This window comes from Elgaria multicarinata, chromosome 1, assembly GCF_023053635.1.
Source record: "Elgaria multicarinata webbii isolate HBS135686 ecotype San Diego chromosome 1, rElgMul1.1.pri, whole genome shotgun sequence".
NCBI lineage: Eukaryota > Metazoa > Chordata > Lepidosauria > Squamata > Anguidae > Elgaria > Elgaria multicarinata.
In genome coordinates, this window is record NC_086171.1 from 166404202 (window position 1) to 166424793 (window position 20592).

General features: G+C 43.6%; 1 protein-coding gene across 1 annotated transcript in view; it reads right to left on the bottom strand.

The window, feature by feature from the left end:
• Window positions 1–20102, bottom strand: part of LRRN2 (leucine rich repeat neuronal 2) — a 179118-nt gene extending 159016 nt beyond the window's left edge. Inside the window, exon 1 of the mRNA XM_063142275.1 lies at window positions 20056–20102. The gene's annotated coding sequence lies outside the window, so the exon portion shown is untranslated. The remainder of the gene's footprint in view (window positions 1–20055) is intronic.
• Between the last annotated feature and the right edge of the window lie 490 nt (window positions 20103–20592).

Below are 20592 nucleotides of genomic sequence, written 5' to 3' on the forward strand. Positions count from 1 at the left end.
CTGCTGTTCTGTATCAGCAGCAAAGTAATGGGCACTATTTTTCACATGGCAGAGGTAGTGTTTTGCTGGCACTGGTGCATAATCAGAGAGGGAGACACTGGGTATGATAAGTTATCACCTTTAAACATAAACGGGTCCTGTTAATTTAACTTCCATTTAAAACAGAAAATGGCACAGGAGGAAATTCAACGCTTGCCAAATAGAAAAGGACAAATTCAGTCAAGCTGGTGACTGAGGATTTATCTGTGAAGTATCCAGTGTGTGTGTGTGTGTGTGTGTATGTGTATGTGTAGGGATGGTGTTTGTGTGTGTTACAATAAACAAGGAGTCAACAAAATATTAAAATGCCATAAAGATGTCTGGAGAGCATCACTGAAATCCAGTTTGTCTTATTTAAATAGTAGCTTAATGAAAAGGAAGGCACAACAGAAAGGCTCAGCCCTGGAATATGACTCTCCGGAGTAATCTAGACACAGTTTGCAGCACAACAGGCATTCAGAGCAGCTCAGGTTTAGGATGGTGTCAGAGGGGGCTTTTATATTAAACCTGCTAGCAATGGAGTGCAGCTGATTCAGGAATTTGCTGGCTGTTCCTCAGCAGTGCCAGAGACAAAGCAGCTACATCTCTTCTAAGCAAACTGAATAGCAACAACATCCTTCACTGTCAAGCCTGGGTTTAGGACCCTGCTGAGTGGACCTTGTAATGCTCACAAACACCTCTTTTCTCTGGGCCAAATTAGATACATTGGTCATGGACCCATGCATCAGAACCCCTCTAGCAGCCTTCCCCAATCTGGTACCCATCATATGTTTTGGAATACATCTCCCACTATCCCCTATAAAGTCCCAGGATTGGGGTGGGTGGGAGAGAAATGGATAGCACAGCTTGGGGAATGAGTGAGAAAACGGAGCCTTTCCCCTGCTTATGTTGCCTCCCGCGCCCCGTTCCCACATCACTTCTATCCAGCCATTTTTCTTCCAGTGGGGAATCTATGACCAGACCAGGGAGGTCCAATTTTGGAGAGAGAATGGGGGCAGGGGAACAAAGGCTCAGCTTCTCCTCCTACCTGCCCATGGTGCATGTTAAATAGTACACACCTAATCTTCGGCATTTCCATCCCACCTACACCCTTCATAGGGATTCAGCATAATTTGTGTTAGGGCGTCATGCCACTGCCATGTCTAGTTTGGCACTCTGCAGAGTAGCTGTGCAGAAAAATAAAACAAGGAAGCCTTAAACTGTGAAAACAAGTCTTGTGCATACAGGCTAGGGTGACCATATGCTAAAGACCATATCTTTAGCAGTTCTATTGAAAAGGAAATTTCAGCAGGTGTCATTTGTATATATGGGGAATCTGGGGAAATTTCCTCTTCATCACAACAGTTAAAGCTGCAGGTGCCCTGCCCTCTTTTAAATCTTGTCACTCTAGTATAGCTCCTGCAGCTTTAACTGTTGTGATGAAGAGGGAATTTCACCAGGTTCTCCATATATACAAATGACACCTGCTGAAATTCCCTTTTCTATGCAACTGTTAAAGATATAGGAGCCCTGTCCTCTTTTCCCTACGGTCACCCTAATACAGGCTCATAGTTGGAAATTAAATAATATTTATAGGAGTGGAGAGTGGAGGCATCAATGGAAGGAAGGGGTGCAATCATTTTGCTGAGCTGAAATGCCATCTGGGCCAAAGTGAGTGGTGGGTGAACAAGCAGGATGCGATGGTGAAGAAGAGGAGGGACGTTACCGTCTGGGCCAAACCGAGTTCAGGAAAGGCATTTTCTCAGCACTGCACCATGAATTTGGGGTTGCAGAATGAAAGGGTTAAATTCTCCATCTGTAACTACTCTGACTTGTTAATTATCAAACCAACCCCACCCATCCTCCATGCAATTTACATGTTAAAAAAACCCAGCCCATTAAATTGAAAGATACATTTAACATCATATACAGTTTGGCTTAGAGTTAGGCTGTTGAAGCAAAGCCAATGAAAATTTACAAGGACATAGATGTTATGCTTGCTTACTCAGAAGTAAGTCCCACTGAGTAAATGAACCCAAGTAAATTAACACTAGATTGCAGCCCAAGCCTCGCAATAAACTGCATTGTGGTTTCTCTAATCTAACAAACACCTTTGAATTAAAGCATGTTAGTCAGTCACACAATTTAGCATTGCTTTAAAATCTATAATCATATTGCCTGCCCAGCTGCACCAGTTGCCCCATTCCAGGTTGCCCCATTCCAGGTTACACTGCTGGGAGGTGAATGAAGATGCACATAGATGAATATGTGCATAAACCTAACATAAAGGTTTGTTTAAGTAAAGCTGCTACACACACAACTGTTCATGATGAATGCAGCATATCATGATTTTGAAGTGTATTTCCCAAAAAGTACATCCCAGTGATTCTAATAGGATTTCAAAATGTGCTTAAGTAATTGTGCTTTGGACTGCAGCCATTGGAGTTACAAAACTTCAGTGATCACAAAGATCAGTATATGGATATTATTACAGTATATCAACCACCACATTTCATACAAACTCTCAGCAGGCTTGAAGGTACACGAAACACATCATGACTATCAACATTTTGTGAACAAATCACAGGGAGGTTCCTGAGTTCCCTTCTAATGCTGAAAGAGCCACTGTGGGGAATATGTGGCCCTTCTGATGTTGATAGACTCCAACTCCTGCCAGCCCTAATATCTGCTGACTGGAGATGATGGCAGGTGCACTCCAACCTAACTGTAGGGTGACCATACGAAAAGGAGGACAGGGCTCCTGTATCTTTAACAGTTGTATTGAAACAGGATTTTCAGCAGGTGTCATTTGTACATATGAAGAACCTGGTGAAATTTCCTCTTCATCACAACAGTTAAAGCTGCAGGTGCCCTGCCCTCTTTTAAATCTGGCCACTCTAGAACAGCTCCTGCAGCTTTAACTGTGGTGATGAAGAGGGAATTTCACCAGGTTCTCCATATATACAAATGACACCTGCTGAAATTCCCTTTTCTATGCAACTGTTAAAGATACAGGAGCCCTATCCTCCTTTTCATATGGTCACCCTACCTAACTGGGGGGCCACATGTTCCCCACCCCTGCTGAATGAGAAAGAATCCATTTGAACATTATACTTTCTCTACAATAGATTCTCATGACATTTAAAATATACTGTCAGAGCTTTTCAGAATTGTTCGTTCAATATTTGTTAATTTAATAATTTGATTTCCATTAGTTCAATATTCCAAATGGGATATTTGCTAATAAAATAATTCCCTAGTCTGCAGCTCTGGTTAGTCTCCTTAGAGTTCTCAAGTATATTGGAAGCATTTATGGGAGCTATTGCCTTTTTATGTTCTAATTTGCTAACTCAGTACTGGCACAGTAGCACATTTGTCCCAGATGCCTTTATTCCTGCTTCCTCGCCTTTTATCAACTCAGGCTGATATACCAACTGCAACCCTATTGGACAGGGATAGGCTCGTTACTATTATCTCCGCTCCAACAGCCTCTTATTTGGATTACTGTAATGCATTATATGTGGGGCTGCCTTCGAAAATGGTCTGAAAAAACTTCCATTGGTCCAAAATAGTGTAGCAAGGTTGTTAACTGGGAGTGGCGGATGCTATTTAGTTACCTCAGTGCTTTGTCAGTGCTTCTTGCACTGGCTTCCAGTTAATTTCTGGGCCCAGTTTCAAAATATAGTAGGCCCCACTCATGGGGATCATGGTTGAACCTACAGGATGCAATTTTCAATTTCCTCTGGATGACACATCAGGGGGCAACGGGCCAGTTGAAGTCTGAATGGTTGCCCCTCAGCCCTGATATTGGGTTTCTGGTTTATTGTTCTTCTGACATATTGGATAATACATACTCAACAATTGGATAATACATACTTAACATTAAATAATGAATGAATAAAATCTTCTCATGGGCAGGTTCATTGGTTTCATTTTATTGACAACCATACTTAGGCTCATGAAGAAATATTCTTCATGAGGTCAGTGCTGGCTCCAGGTTTGGATGGTCCTTTGGTCACATGCCCTCGATGGACACCCCCTCTGCGTTGCCCCATCTTCTCCTTACTTCTGTTCTGTTGCCCATTCACTTGCTCTTTTTCTCTGGACCTAACTTGTACAACCACCCAAATGGAGAACACAAGGCAAGTGACTAGTGCTGTTCTATCTCCTCACTCTGGTTGTTGCTTTCATACTTAGAGAGCAGGTGAACAGGCAGTGACAGAAAGGAGTTTTGGGGCTAGGATACACCAGGGGTTGCAGGGCCTCCTTTCAGTGGTATGGGCCTTAACATATGCCTAACAATGTTTACCCCTACCCTTGACACCAGCCCACTATCCTGTTTCCAATGATGGGCAGCCAGCTGCATCTGGGAAAGCCACATCACCCTTCTTTTGTTCATTTCCAGCATCAGAACTCTGAGACACCTCATTTTACATCTTCATCTGGAAGCATGTGCTGTAGAATTCATTAGCTCAAATAATCTGAATGTGCTTCACTTTAAGTCTTTCTCATCTTTCTCAAAGTGTACCAGCTCTGTTCTTTGCTTAGAGATGGAACATTGCATGTTAATTTGTTATGCTTAGTTGATTGCTGAGCATAATGGCTCAGTGAGGTGACTGAATTAGATCCCACTTCAGGGAGGGGCGCCTATGGGTGAATGAAGCTTGTCCAATGAGTTTTCATTTTATTTTTTGCTTTAACAAATCATATTAAGCAAAGCAAGCAGATTCATATTTTTCTTAGTTGAAGGTGGCATTTTGCATGGTATTCAATGTGGCCTAGACAAAAATCATTGGAACAAACAGGCAGATTGGGTCACCAATTGGAAATATCCAGGTCCGCCCCCCCATCTTAATATGTCAGAAGACATTTTGTCAGCTGGGAAGCATATGGTATCAAAGATGGGGATCTTGGCTATGCAAAAGAATAGGAATATTTCCTGGCTGATAGAGCAGAAGAATGGAAGACCTGCAGCCCATTAGACTGCTTATCAGAAATGATCCTCTTCCTATAAATAAATCATTTTTTAGCAATTAAGATGGTTAAAATCAAGCTAGTGTTACTGAATTGTACAGAAGTATATACAGGACTCAGGAGAACAGAACAATTTCATGTTTTGTCTTTGAACTTTTCGTACTGATTCAACTCAAATTTGAGGGAAAAAGAAAGACGAAGAACAAAGCCAGCCTGATGTAGCCTGGTGTCCTTGATAAAGTATAATCTTGGAGGAGGAAAATTATGCCCAGTGATATTCTCTACTAAACATGACTTTATAATAGAACAGGGAAAGGTTATTCATTCTAATAGGAATCACTAGAGTCTCCATGGGGTCAGCTGATATTCCAAGTATTTTAGACTCAGAAGGTGCTGGAGGGGAAAGCTGGCATTAATAACAAGTAGAACTCGTGAATAATTCATGGCAAGTAAATTAGCAGGGGCATCTGTCACGGCTGTAGTCCCATTTATACCTGTTTGGATATCAGCACATCATTGATATGAAAAGGGGTTGGAGCAGTGAGTATGGATTGCCCGCTAGATAGGCATGCTAGTACATAATTTTTGTTTCTTCAAATATAGGGATTCTTCTCACTAAAAACAAATGGGATGTTTTATGGACAAAAAACTCAAAACAAGCCATCAGAATTTTGGTATTTAGGGGCTTCCGTTTGTTTGTTTGTTTGTTTGTTTGTTGTTTGGAGGGAGAGTGATTGGTTCTTTTGTTTGTCTTTTGAGAAAAATGCTTCCAATATTTGATTTCTGTTCAATCAACCATAATCTTCAATGGTTGTGGTTTCTGAACATAGATGTGCAAGATGAAATGGACATGGACATGTTTCATTCATGATAGAATATATGTGCCGATACACTTATTATACAGAAGAGACACCTGTCACATATAAAAATTGTAGACCTTAAAACCAGCAGAAATAAGATGCAAAGAACAGCAACAAAAGATTCATTCAAGCCTTTGCCTAAAGGAGCATTCTTCCATTTCATGTGTAACACACTCTGGGTTATTAGCATGTGTTGACCCCAACTCTACATCAGGGACATATTTCTTCAAGAAATGCAGTGACTGCCACTAAGCTATTTTTTTCCATATGTAGAAAGGTCAACTTCTGTGACCGGAGTATATCACAGAAATTAAATGAAAACACCTGTGCAGATGTAGTTCAAGTGCCCATGAGCAAGCTTTTCTTCTTGGCGTTCATGGCTGAAGCCCTGTCACAAATCAACTTTCTACCTACAACATGCTCCTTCTATTCCTTCAAGGCAGGAATGCAGAATGTCTTTCATTTTGATCATGAAAACCCATTCTGGAGAAATCTTTAGGGGCCACATTCCAGGGATGGGCAGTGCCAAGGGCAAAAGGGAGTGTGAACAAAAAGAGAGAGGAAAATAGCAGGTTTGTTTGTTTGTTTAAAGGTGTCACTGTCAGTAATGAAGCCTTGGGAGAGGCATTACAACCTCTCAGAATGGGGGGAAGAAACTGCACAAAAGCCATGAAGCTACCAAATGACTGGTGAATGAGAGAAAGGGGGTGGGGCCAAGGGAAGAGGGGAACTATCTGGGGAACCCCAGAGGGCTGGATTGGGACCCCAGGCCTGAGGTTCTTTACCTTTGCTTTAAAACCCCTCTGGATCAGACCAAAGGCCTGACTATGGCTGTAGCTAGACCTAAGGTTTATCCCAGGATCATCCTGGGTTCGTCCCTGCCTGAGTGCTGGATGCCCTGTGTGGCACTTAGATGAACAGGTTTGACCCCAGGACAATCCTGGGATAAACCTTAGGTCTAGCTACGGCATAATTCAACATTCTGTTCTTACACCAGCCATCCAGATGCTTTTGGGAAGCCGACAAGCACGGCATGAGTGCAATAAGCACCCCTCTTCCCAGTCGTGTTCTCCAGCAACTGTTATTAAAAGAATCATACCTCCTCCAATATTGCCAGCTATATATAGCCATAATAACTGATAGTCCTTGATAGCCTTATCCTCCCTTTCTTCTCTTCTGCCTGGGTCACCCAATGTGAGAAGTGCTCATTATACTTTGTACATGACCTTGAGCATGTTGTACCTCCTTCTAATGATGATGATCAGCTCAGCGTAGTCTAGCTTCTCTGTTTGAGAAGCACTCTCTTCATAGATGTGGTAAGAATTGCACAATCATGCCTGAATGTTGTCTGAAGCTCAAGGATACTACTGTCATGTTACCAGAAGTATTAAGAACAGGGTCTGTGTTGCATGAATAGAAGTAATATACCCTAGGCCACTCTTTCCCTTTGCCTTCTGCCAAAGCAAGGGGCTTGAACGGACCTCCATTAACTTTAGTGCCTGAGATGCACTGTGATGCAATCGGAGCAATTTTCTTGACCATTTATTGCCTTACTAAAAACCACTCATTGGAACAGCCTTTTACACAACCTGCAATAAATATATTTATCACAAAATACTCTACCCCATCAACAACCTCCAGACCTGCACGTATATTTCACTGCCTATAAACTGATTGATGCCCTGGAACTGCTTCAGGCTTTTAAACAGCTCTCCCTCTCCTGCTTCTCGTAGTCTGTGGCTTGGGAAAATAAATAAATAAATAAATAAATAAATGGAAGAGGATTGAGAGTAGGGAGAATCCAAGTTCAAAATGGCCAAAAGTGCAGGAAAGGGGATATGGGGCAAGATGGAAGGAGGGCATACTTTCATTTGGACTGGAGCAGATATAGAAGGTCACAGCAAAGCTACCTCAATCAGGACCTATACTTGTTTTTTCAAACAGTGATTCCAATACATTGTTGTTGTTGTTGTTGTTGTTGTTGTTGTTGTTATTTATTGAATTTGTATACCACCCCATAGCCGAAGCTCGCTGGGCGGTTCACATAAGATAGGGTTTTCAGGTGATACAAATCAGAGAATTATAGAGAATTAACAGCACAGTCCTGTACATGTCAACACAGGAATAAGCTCCGTTGAGTACAATGGGACTTACTAACAGGTAAGTGATTGCAACCTAAAATAATGTAGGTTAAATATGTTGTGAATTTGAATTGTTGCATGACCGTCTGTGATCAGGATAGCAGGGAGGTGGTGTAAAGCTGCAGGATTGAGTTTGCGTGCCCAATAATTGTTTTCAAGGTGGTACTTCTGGTCTAACATGCTTTGACTGACAGATAGTTCAGTTAAGAGGAAACATGGCAGACCAGTACACAGGAAAATTGGGATTTTGTTAAGCCACCTAGAATGGCATTTAGCAGAAAGACAGGCATGCACATATTTTTTAAAAAAAATCAAAAAATGAACAACTAGCACAAAAGGACTATTAGCCCAGAGAATCAGCACTTTAGAGCAAATGAGGGCAGAAGCTAGATCCAGATCTCCTGGTAGATGTCTTGGTGATTTGCTGTAGACCCAATGATTGAATGATAAAGACAACAACAGCCCCCACCCCAATTAGCTTGCTGAAATCAAGAAAGCTTGGAGGTGGCAGAAGTAGATGTATGTGTGAAAGGATTTGTGTTCAAGGTCCATTGCTGTATTGAATACAAATCCCTGCCCTGATTGTGAGCTCAGAGGCACCTTATCCATCAAATGTAAGTCACCTTCCAAAATCCTGGTTCTGGCTGGTGGATCTCAGGATTCTAGTGAAAGACAAATCAGCTCCTGCAAGCACAAAATCTGCCCACCCCTGCCTTCAAGCACATCAGTTAACTACCAGGGAACTCCCTCCAGGACTGTAGCTACTGTGTGCAATTCTGTGCAGCAATCACTGAGCTGGGTCTGGAAAGTAAGGATCTCTGTGGTGACAATGCTTAACGTAGAAAGAAAGAAAAGCTGAGTCTGTCCTATAAGCTCAGTTTAGGGCTCCCAGGGGAGAGTGGGTTGCAGCCGTGGTACTAGAAGGGCTGGACCACCTCTGGTAAAGAAGATCATATCCAAAAAAAGCAAGGTCTCAACTGATAGGCCAGGCAAGCCCTGTCAGGACCCGGGACAGATCACTGTGGCAGGTATGGGCTAGAATTCACTCAAGATTCAGATGAGCAATTGTCTCAGCAATATGCAGAGCCTTCTAAAGGCTTATGGAAGTTGGTAGGCCTGGACCATCTTTTAACCCCACTCCTCTGAGGAGCTGTCTGTTTCTTAATGTATCACTGCCTGATTCTACAGACACTGGCTCCTATGGCATGGGAGTGGTAAAGTTTTCACAGGAGGGATGCCCTCTGAGTCTGAGGGGTTTGATAAAGCCATGTGTTCTGGCCTGGAAGATCCCATAGTAGCAGATTATGGGTTTCTAGATGATGCCTCCTCCCTCTCTGAATCCTCATGTGAGCCAGAGGAGGGATAGAGGCTAAAGAACATCACATAGTCTGTGGCTTAGGTACAGGAAGAAAAAAGCATGGTTGGATCAGAGAACATGGTTGCCAGCTTGTGTTTCTTTTTTGGAACACAGGTACATCTTTAGCAATTTTGAGGCAGTAAGGTATAAGAAGTGTGCCTCCTGCCCCTGGGCACCAGTGATTATCCATCTACCCTCTGGTCCTTGCTTGCTATAGAAAGACAGACCCTATATTTATCACACCAGAGGCAGGAGAGGCAGGAGACCAAAAACAAAACACAGAGAGAGAGAGGGGTGTGTGTGGAGGATACCATTCTTGCATAATGGTCTGAAGGTGTATACTGAAACTAAACAGGTCTGGGCCTAGGAACCTTGTGGATGCTGTTTTGAGTTCTACAATGGAAGAAAGCTGAGATATAAAGGTGATAAATTAATAACGGTGATGATGTAGCATTGTCCCAGTAGAAAGGACTTGATATCAAGATTGCTAATCCTCAACAGTAGGGCCGGTGGGGAAGGCATAGTTTGTGAAGGCAGGATAGGGTCTTTTCTCAAACACTTAAGCTCTTTAGGAAGGTTGAACTCAATACACACAAGTAAAGTCTGATTCTTACATATACTGTTCCTGCTATGACAGTGTGCCTATAATAATCTGCTGCTTGGCACAGTGGAATTAGGTGTCTATGGAGATAAACAGGCATTTGTCTCCCTAACAGCTCATGAGGACAGCTCATTTTAAAAGAAAGTAACACAGAAAGACACCACTCCCCCGTGAGGTACAGCTCCTATGCAACTTCTGTTCATTTTAATGAGGCTTGTGCACAGGAGTAGGGCTTGATGGTTTGGGTTAAATTGCAGCACTACTTGAATTGCAGCACTATTTGATCTCAGAAAGCATGATGCAAATGTGATTTTGCCTTAGTGTTCTTGGTGCAAAAGCTTGGCAACAAACAAACAAACAAACAAAACTTGGGGGGGGGTCTTCTTTCCAAGTGAGGGGGGGAGAGGGAAGCTGGCAATTTCAAGAGAAAGAGAAAGGAAAGATATTTCCCAGGAAGCAATCATTTCATTTTCAGAAGGCCACCCAGCAGAATAAGAGAAAGTAGCTGGCACATCCTGCTCATAGAAAGAGACAGAAGAAGATATCATCAATCAACGCGCCAGTGGCTCACACCTCATTGCAAAGAGAGTCCAAGCGAGACACAGATCTCCATTGTGCTTCCAGGCGCAGGGACTAGATTGCAAAAGCAATTGGCTGCAGCAAGCTCCTACATGTAGGGAATTAATTAGTAAACCCCAGTAGCAAGGCCTTAGGTATCTGCAGGCCAAATCCTCACATGATCTAAATCAGGAATACAAAGAAGATTGGCTGGAGATGGATGGATTTACAGCGGTTGAGGATCTTATGCTGCATCTCCTAGGTGTTACTAGTTGGTAATGATAACTATTCCAAAGACATAACTGTCATGCAACAGGACTATTCATTAATATCTCTGTCTCTACCTCTATCTATCATTCATATATAATGAATAATACAGTCTTCATATATATGTAAAAGTACAAATAAATTGCAGGATTTCCAGAACACCTGGACACCACATATTGGCATTTAGATGCCCATTGATATTGCTAGAAAGTTAATCAAAGTTGTATGGGTTTTGAAAATGGACACCTGACATTTCCCTTGTGATACGGAATGAGTCAATTAGAGTACTTTCAGGCATCCCAATATTGGCACAAGTGAACTACCTCTTCTTATTTTTTAATAATAATAATAATAATAATAATAATAATAATAATAATAATAATAAAAATAAAAATATTTCTTACCCGCCTCTCCACTTTGATCGAGGCGGGGAACAACAATAAGTGATAAAATACATAAAACTGAATTAAAACATAATATACATTGTTAAAAAACATCCTAAAAAAACATCCTAAAACATTCTAAAAACATCTTAAAATTCCACTGGATAGGCCTGCTGGAAGAGATCAGTCTTTATAGCTTTCTTGAATGCTAGTAGACTGTTAAGTTGACAAGTCTCCTCCGGCAGGCCATTCCACAGTCTGGGAGCAGCAGGTTCTCTGGGTAACAGTTGTTAATCTAGTTTTTGCTAGCTTTGGGGGTCACATAACTATGTTTAAAATCAATATAGAGGAACACATACTTTCCTCAATAATTCAAAATTTCCAACCATATTGTTTTACAATAAAGAAAACCATACAATGGAAGTGGTAATTATTGTATTTCCAGTAATGGAAAAAATGATGCATTTTCCCTAATAAAAGTATTAGTTGCCAACCTTCTAATAACATTTGTTAATTTGATACTTTCTGCTTTTTTACATTTTTACAATAGGGGTCATAGCATTTTTAATAGGTTCTGGCTTTTCCCAGTTGGCTGTTAACATGAGTTAATGTTACAGTTAACTCACTATTTGGACAACCTTTCTGATGCCTCAAAGTTCTTGGTAGGCATATTATTGTCTCTTGATTAGTCTTCAGCGGTAACTCTAGAAAACTGTAAAATCACCACCCAGGGTAGAACAGAAAGCAGGATTGTGGGGATATAGGATAATATACTACAAGCAAAAGTGCTCAGACAATCTCTGTATCTACCAAAAAAAAAAAAAGTGAATTTTACCAGCTTTGTGCCCCAAGGAAATTATGGAACAATCCATCATCTCTCAGTCATCATTTCAACCTTCCAGTAGACAGGTATATCTCTTGTGTAACTTGAAATCCAGTTAAATTCTTGGCTAGTAGCCATGTCTTCCAGGAGGTTTTCCACCCTGCCACCTCTTTTTGACCTCAGACTGTCGGCCTTCACAAGTTTTGGAAAATTATTCCCCAGGTTAGCAATACAGTGAGTGATTTATCAAATCTGATTCCTTTTAATGTTACTAGATGTTTCTTTGAGCGACATATATATGATTATAATAGTAGATATAATAGCAAAAATTGCTACTTGTTGTATACCAACTGTTCCCTCAGTCCCACAAATGATAGCAACTGTACCTTCTGTTTAGTTCTGAAATTCCATCTCTTCTTTTTCTACTAGGTTGTTTACAACAACTCTGTTGCCTGGAAAATTGAGTAACACAGAGAACCAGTAACCATGGCTTAAATACAGCAGTGTAACTGGTGGAATTACTTATACATCCAAATTATAGACATCCATAATTTGGATGTCTGAAACATCCAAATTATGCTCTCCAAAACTGAAAATGCTGGAGTTTTAGAAACAGTAAACTATCTCATAAAAAAGGTTTTAAGGTTAAGAGGACTATTGTATACATGCCTACTCAAAAATAAGTCCCATTGAGTTGAAAGTGGCTTATTACTAGATTAGTGTATATAGGGTTGCGTTCTAAGGCATTTTGTTACACTTACATATAAGTCCCATTGAACTCAGTGGAGCTTACATCTGAATAGATATAATTACTGGTGTAGCCAGAAAGTAAAATCTTTCATTTGGGATGTGCATGTCTTTGTGTGTATATATACATATATAACATTAATCTAAGCTTGTTTCCAATTTGAATAATTGTATTGAATTCAGTAGTATGATCTGGAGATGATGGCACTAAATTCAGTGTACCAGCAGCAAACAGTTATCCTGACTGAGGTTCTAACCCAGCCAGGAATCCATTACTTCCAGTCTAGTTTTAAATGCAGGAAGGAGCAGGAGATTATTCTAGGCTAACAGATCTTACTGTCAAGCTGTTATTTCCAGGATGCTTACTGAAATTTATCCCCTTTCCTATGTTCATTTCCTGACTCCCAGCCATATCCCCTTGCTCTCATCATTCCTCTCCTGCTTCCTATGCTGATAATTCAGGTACTGGATCGCAGCAGCCCCCTTATCTCACTAGAACAGAAAAAGCCTCTGGATATCACAAGAAACTCAACAAGGTTATGATGCTACTAAAATTGGGGGTAGATTTTTTGGCAGAATGGTGGGATATCTGATAAATAAATAAATAAATACTGTATAACACAGAGATATCATTGAATGTCTCTCCTATCTGTTATGTGGTCACGCCTGCTCCAGCTACATCATTGTTGTGGCCTAGAACTGATATGCAGGGCTAGCACCAAGGGTGAGCAAGGTTCGGCACTAGCTGAGGACCCACACCCAGCAGGGGCCCACTGACAAGAGCTCCTCCTCTTCGCCATTGCAGCCTGTTTCTTCACCTGCCTTTCATTCTAACCCTGACAAGTGGGGTGGTGAGAAGGAGGAGCAGTAGATGCCGCTGCCTACTTATTCACTGGCTCTCTGCCTATCAAGCAAGCAAGTGGTAGCAATGATGAGAAAGAGAATGGGCCATGGCAGCTGGTGAGGGGCAATAGCAGGTGGTGATAATGGTGGTGAGAAGCTAGACTCACTGTGGGTGTCTTGCCGAAGGGCCCTATAAAACATTGAACCATTACTGCTAAGATGTATCTCTGTCTTTGTATGGTGCTAAAACGATTGCAATATGCCATTACTACTCAGCTTTCAGACCTTCCAGTATGCAGCAGATGGTTTTGATGAAGGGAAAAGCACAGGCTACATCAGTGCCTTATTCGGGGCCCTCCTGGCCAGAGGACATAGCCTTTGGGGACTCATCTTCTGGCCGAGAAGATGGGTTCCCAGCACAAGACTTCCTAGCCTTGCAAAACTCTCGGGCTACAAAATCAGGTGAAGGTGATTTAACAGTACAGTGAGCTATTCCAGAAGGGTTGGAGCTAACCACAGTGCAGGTCTGGTCAGCCTACATAAGGCTTCAGTTGACTTTATCACCCTGCTGATACAACTTCCTCCTGTTGATGTAGTATAAGAGAGTTCCAGCCAGCAGGAACTTGGAGCTATCCAAGGTCCTATTTTCTTCCTGCACATTGTTCTGAATGCCACTGGATGCTACCAGCTTGCCCTGTGAGCCTCAAGGGACTACAGAACAGGCCACAAAGTTGGTACCAGTCACACCTCCGTGAGGAGAATATTTCAAAGTTGGGGTGTCACAGTGTTACCATATGTATGGATAGATGTGATGAATGCAGGTAGGGGGACAAGGCCAATGGGCAGGTCTACATGATTATAACATGTGCACAGCCCTTATGTTAATGCAGCTACATATATGAATATTATTTGCATCCATAGTACCCCTTTCACACAACAGAGTTCAAATAATTCTATTTCTTAAGATATTATAGCATATCACAGCTCACACCCTTGATAGGACTTGGCAGTCCTCTTGTTTCTCTTGTTTCTGTATTATTACAGCACTGCTATATGATAAGATAAGAAAGAAGAACAAAGTGAGTAGAATTGATATATTCTCTTTCTTTCTTTTCCTTTCTTTCTTTCATTTTCTTTTTCTTTTTTTTAAAAAAAACACCTTTTATCAAAGAAATGAATTCAGTGGAGAATATTTTCACCGTGCTCATATTGGAGTTATATGTAAGATTATGTAGGGAGGAAAGGTGTCACCTTTTATTGAGCCTACTCCAGGAGAAGTGAATCTTTCAAGCAACATATAACTCTTCTTTGGACAGAAATGAATACTTAAGTATTAGCCATAAGCTTGCACTCTGGGATTGCTCTCAATGAAAGGAACTTAGGCCAATAAAAGCCATCACCTCCCTGATTCATAACGTTCAACAGAAAGTCTCTGGACTGTGCTAGGGTTCAAAGCACATGTTTAGATTTTTATCCCACTTCTAACTGCATTGGCCACATCTTTGATGTGTACAGTGCAATGTAGTCTATCTGTGTTTGTTGGCATATCATAGTAGAAACAAGCCCAGAACTTGCTGGGGTGCTCCCTACCTGTAGATTCTAATAAATCCTGGTGTCAAATTCATTTCCAAAATTTGTTTTTACACGGTGCACAGGATCAGCAATGGTTCTTTTCCATTCCCAGTGGGGAACTCCCTTGCACACATTGCTTCGACACTAAAAACATCAGTTGCTAGAATTTAGAAACTATGTTCCTGTTGCATCTAGAAGCACCTAGCCAGATATGTGCTAATAAGCATCGAGCCCTATTCTCACCTTCACATCCCTACAGTCAATGAATATGTAGAGGGCCAGCAGGATTGCATCTACTTCTCCTGCCCCAACCTCCTCATGACCACTAGCCCACATGTTCAGCGTAAGATAACAATAAGCTGTACTTGCATGCAGATGTCTTGTAATATATAAAATGCTGCTTGTAATATGGGAATAATAATACTGATCTACCTTGTAGGGTTGTTGCCAGGATTACTCAAAGAATGAATGTGAGGTGTTTGAATACTCAGTTAAATCACTGCCTGTTGGCACAGCTTTACTAAATTACATTGCCTAGGGCTGGTCAGTTTTCCAGAATTACAAAATGTATACAACAGAAGATATCACCACAACTGCTTGACTTCTCTGAGTCCTAAGGTCCAACAACACAACAACCCAATGTTTTTGGCCTGAAGCTAAATTCTGTAAAGTTCAATCGCTTGCACAATGGCAACAACAGATGATAGTTCAATCAATACTCCTGTCCATGTTGTCTCTAATATTCTCTTGAACAGTACACTATCACAAACATAATAAAACCATCCATGATTTTACCCCCCCCCCCCAAATTGCTTTAAACATCCAATCCAACATCAGTTTTACAGTGAATTCCAACACAGGAGTAAAAATTCCCATTGTCTCTCTCCCTATGACATGTGAATGTCAACATTTATTAGATTTTGAACACGTGTAAAAAATCAGCTGGCACACCTAAAGTTGGAGACCTAATTTTATGCATTCTGAGAAACTGAGCTGTCCTGCTGCTATCTCGCTGTTCCTGGTCCAGAATTAAATGCATCTTTTCCACCAGCATAGTAGCTTCATGCACAGTCATTTTGTATCAATGCAAAGTGACAACTGTTTTTCTGACTTGCTTTTAACACTGATGCTGAACCAGTGTAAGTGTGACTGTGTAAGATGTAAGGCTACAGAACAGTGCAGAACTAGGTCAGATGGGAGGGGGTGGTTTCCCCAAGGTGAACAGTGACACCAAGTCAAAGAACACTGTGATATATTACCATGAGGTTGCAGGGGGGAAGATAAGGTATTCATTTGGTGATCAGAAGTCCTCTTGCCCAACAAGGAGGGAAGACACCCACAGAGGACAGGCCCTGGCAAGAGTTTGATGGGAGAAGGCTATTTTCTGATCCTAAATTAATCTGACCACTGGGCCCTTTTGCCAGTGGGGAAACGCCTGGTGACATAGCCAGGAGTGTCCTTTGCATTCCACTTTTCACATTCAGAAAAGTCTCTCACAATTCTCTTTCTATGGGTGATGATCTTCCACTCAATGAAGGAGCAACAAGAACCTCCAAACTGCCGTATTAGCCCTGCTTCCTTAGCACAGCACTACGTGCCTCTGCCTTCATAATGGATGCTGCACAGAGCACAGAAGTCCGTGCTCCCAAGGGCAAACCACATCTATACCAGCCTTCCCTGATCTGGTGCCCTCCAGAGTGCAACCTTCGGGCTGCAACTCCCAACACCCTCCAGCCAGCTTCATCTGGCTGGGGGATGTTGGGAATTGTATCTAATCCATCTGGAGGTGGGGGGTACCAGCTTGTGTGAGGCAGATCAACACTTCAGCAGGAATAAGGGTTTGCATCACCTGCCTTGGGAGCTGGGATCACTAAAAATTAAAAGCATTTTCAGATTTACACACAACTCTCTCTCTCTCACACACACACACACACACACACACACACTTCCTTCCCAGTAGTTTCCAATCAGATGCATCTAGCTCACTTTGAGTCCCTGTGATTTCTTCTTGCCTGTAGCCTGGGAACAAGCCCCTTCTTTTTCAGACTACCCAGATATTTTGACTGCGATCCACAGGTGCCTCCTTGTCCTGATGTGTTGGAACAAGAGTAGGTGGCATCATGTTGGAGCCAAGGATGGAGTCTTCCTAAAAATCAGTAATGAGTAGTGGATGCCAATGCCCCTAACAAAGGTTTTCTTCAAAGCGTGACTTACTAGGCTCTGAAAGCCATAATGATTTTGAGGGGGCTGAGCATGCATAGCAGCCTGGTGCACATAAAAATCCAGTCCCCAAGGACAGCTTTGAACATGTCACAGAAGGGGGAGGAGAAGAAGTGTGACTGACTTATGGTCTGTCCTTATGCACTTCTCCTCCAAGGTGTATCAGATACATGACCACAGTTCTAGCTGTGGTCATACATCTCACCCTAGTGGGGCTGCATGAGTTCCAGCAACAAATGTAACACAGGAAACATAACAAGAAATACAAGTCAGCTGGGCTTTCTTTCTCTACATTTCCTTGTACAAAGCTGCCGCTACCCTACAAACACATCCCCGAGTTAGAGCGGCAAATAAGAAAAGCCAATGTTGGGCTTAGGTCAAATTCTCCTACTTCTTCAGCACCATGTTAAAAGGCAGCCTGTCCCAACTTGGCACCCTCCAGATGTAGTTTGACTACACTTTCCATCATTCATCATTTCTGACCATGCTGTCTGGGACAGATGGGAGTTGTAGTCTAAAACAGCTGTAACCCCAAACATCTGATATAAAGGATCTCCTGTTTGTGGTGGAAGACTGTGTTCCTTTTGGGACAGAAGAGCACCACTATGCCAGGAGCCCTGTGTTGAGAGGAAAACAGGACATTTCTCTGAGCCCACACAACACAAGTCTTTTTGCACTGAGATTTTGAAGGGAGAGTTAGAAAAAGGGTGAGTGAATGAAAGATACAGTTCTGGAAAGGGGGGGGAGCCAGGGGGGGGGAAACTGATGGGACTCCTATAACTGGAAAAACTATGGCCACACACAGTCATCTTGTTGCCAAATATAAGAAACCTTATTAGCCATGCTGGCTGAGAGATGCTTGGAGTTGGCGTCTAACACATCTGGAAGGCACCAGGTTAGGGATGGCTTGTCTTAGTGAGAGCTCACAGTTACTAGGGAAGGTTCATGTTACAGCCATAGGGAGAGGGCTACATAAGCAAACACTGAAGAGGAAATACAGATCCATACGGATCTATTATAGATGAAAGCTCCTGTTGTTTAAACTCCCCCTGCCTTGCCAGGTACATGATTCTACGCTACACAGCTTTACTGTCATGGGTTGCAGATTAGAAGTATGAGTGATCAAAACAGGAGAAAATAATTGCAGGAAAATTGGGGGGGAGGGGGAAAGAGGGGGGACTTAATAGACTCTCTTTACCCATGTCTATCAGATGCTGTAATTATAACTGTGAGATCATTCGATATCACTGTATTTCTCTTAAGTACATGCAGAAGGGAAGGAAGGACCAGAAAACAGCTTTCAGTCTCCGCACTTGTTCCATCAACTCTTCCACAGAGCTGATGATCCCATCATCTTCCATGCTTTCAGGCTACTAGCCACCCCAGAGCTCTTGAAGGCAGGCTCTCTTCATTCTCTCTTGGAGCCTAGGTAGATGACAGTCAGCCATCACCTGGCACGGCAGTCTTTAGAAAGCTGCCGGCATGGAGGGTAAAAGGTGGCTCTTTGGCTTGCCTGCATAAGCTGAGGAGTCTTGCAGAGCAGGTGACCGTGATCCTTAATGCCCTGAGTTCATTTCTAGCACTTTTCCGCTACAGTTGTTCACTCCTCCATCAGCTCTTCTTGGGTTTTGTTGGTTCGTCTTGTCTTGTCTTGTCTCATCACGCAGCCCCTTGGGTTCTGGTGAACCCTTTCAATTTTGCCTGCTGCACCTTGTAGGACAAGTATAGAGGGTGACCGACTAGACGACAGTAGTCAGTACAACCCCTTCCTCTCTAATGCCTTGGAACCAGTTAGACTACAACAGTCAGTCCAACCTCTTTCGCCTATTTTTAATGCCATGGATCCAATGGTATTCCCTGCCCTCCACTCCCCCGCCCCATGCATCTCTGTGGCTTGAGGTGTTAATCAGGAGAAACGCATGGTGCTGAGCAAGCCCCAGCCTCTTCAGGTGGAAATCAAGGCTGGATTGCGAGCTACAAGCAAGACCTGCAAGAACCCCCCTGGGACCACGCTCTCCACTGGAGCCACTCCAGAGCAAACGTTTAATTTTTGTGTAACACCCAGAGAGCTTCGGCTATTGGGCGGTATATGAAAGAAAGAAAGAATGGATGGAAGGATGGAAGGAAGGAAGGAAGAAATTCAAGGCACACCGTATCCCAATCTGGCGAGGAGACCCTGCCGTGTCTCTTTTGGACCAGTCACCGACACCATCAGAGTTTGGCCCCATCTCCTTGGATGCGAACGGCACACACCTGGATTGCTCCTGGCGCAAGAGCGATCGGAACGGCGGCCTCTACCACATCGCTTTGGATGCCACCGGGGGCTGCCTGGCTTCGGCTTCAGACGGCTAGGGCTCGAGACTTGGCTCTTGGTCGCCCAGCATCTTCCCAAGCGAGGGTCGTGGGCGTCCCTGCCTCACTTTCTCACCCCCCACCCCCGTCCCCAGCCCCATTCCCTGAGGCCATCCGAAACACTGGGACACGACAGCTCCAGCCAGCCAGCCAGCCAGCCGCACACGCGAACCCGTTCTTTCCTCAGCCTTCAGCCTCTACCAGAGCGAGCGAGCGAGCGAGCGAGCGAGGTGCCAAGAAAGGGTGTCAAACCGAGCTCCCCTCTGGGCGCCGGAGAAGCCCCCTTCGCTACCGCCTTCACCCCCACCACCGAGGAATAAATAAGGGAGCGCAACTTACCCTTGGACTCTCCTCTCTGCTCGCAGCCCCGCCGCCGTCTCTCTCTCCGCTCCCTGCCCTGAGCGCCCGCGCATCTGCTTCAGACGAAGCCCTGGAGTTGGCAGGCAGAAGCCGGCTGAGGAGGGGCACGGCCGGGGGCGGCAGTTGCGGTGGCTGGCCCAGACCGAGCAGAGGGGGCTTCGCAGTCTCCCCGCCACCACCGCCGCCGCTGAGGAGGAGGCGGCGAGGGCAGAACCGTGTCCGCCTTTATCCTCTCTTCCCTCCTCTCCCCGTTTCGCCTGGAGGTTGGGAGGCGGCAGCAGCAACCATCCCTTACCCCTCTCACATCGCCTCGGCGATCGCGCGCGCACACCCAGAAGCCGCGCGCACTGGCCTCCGCTCGCCTCTCCTTCCACCGCCGCCGCCGCCACCAGGCTCATGCGCCTCCCCGCCTCCCCGCCCCGCTCCGTCCAGATCCCCTCCCTCCTCCCTCTCGCCCGAGTCTTGTCACTGCAATGTGCCACCCACCTGAACCCGCTTCTGCCTGCTTTGCCACTT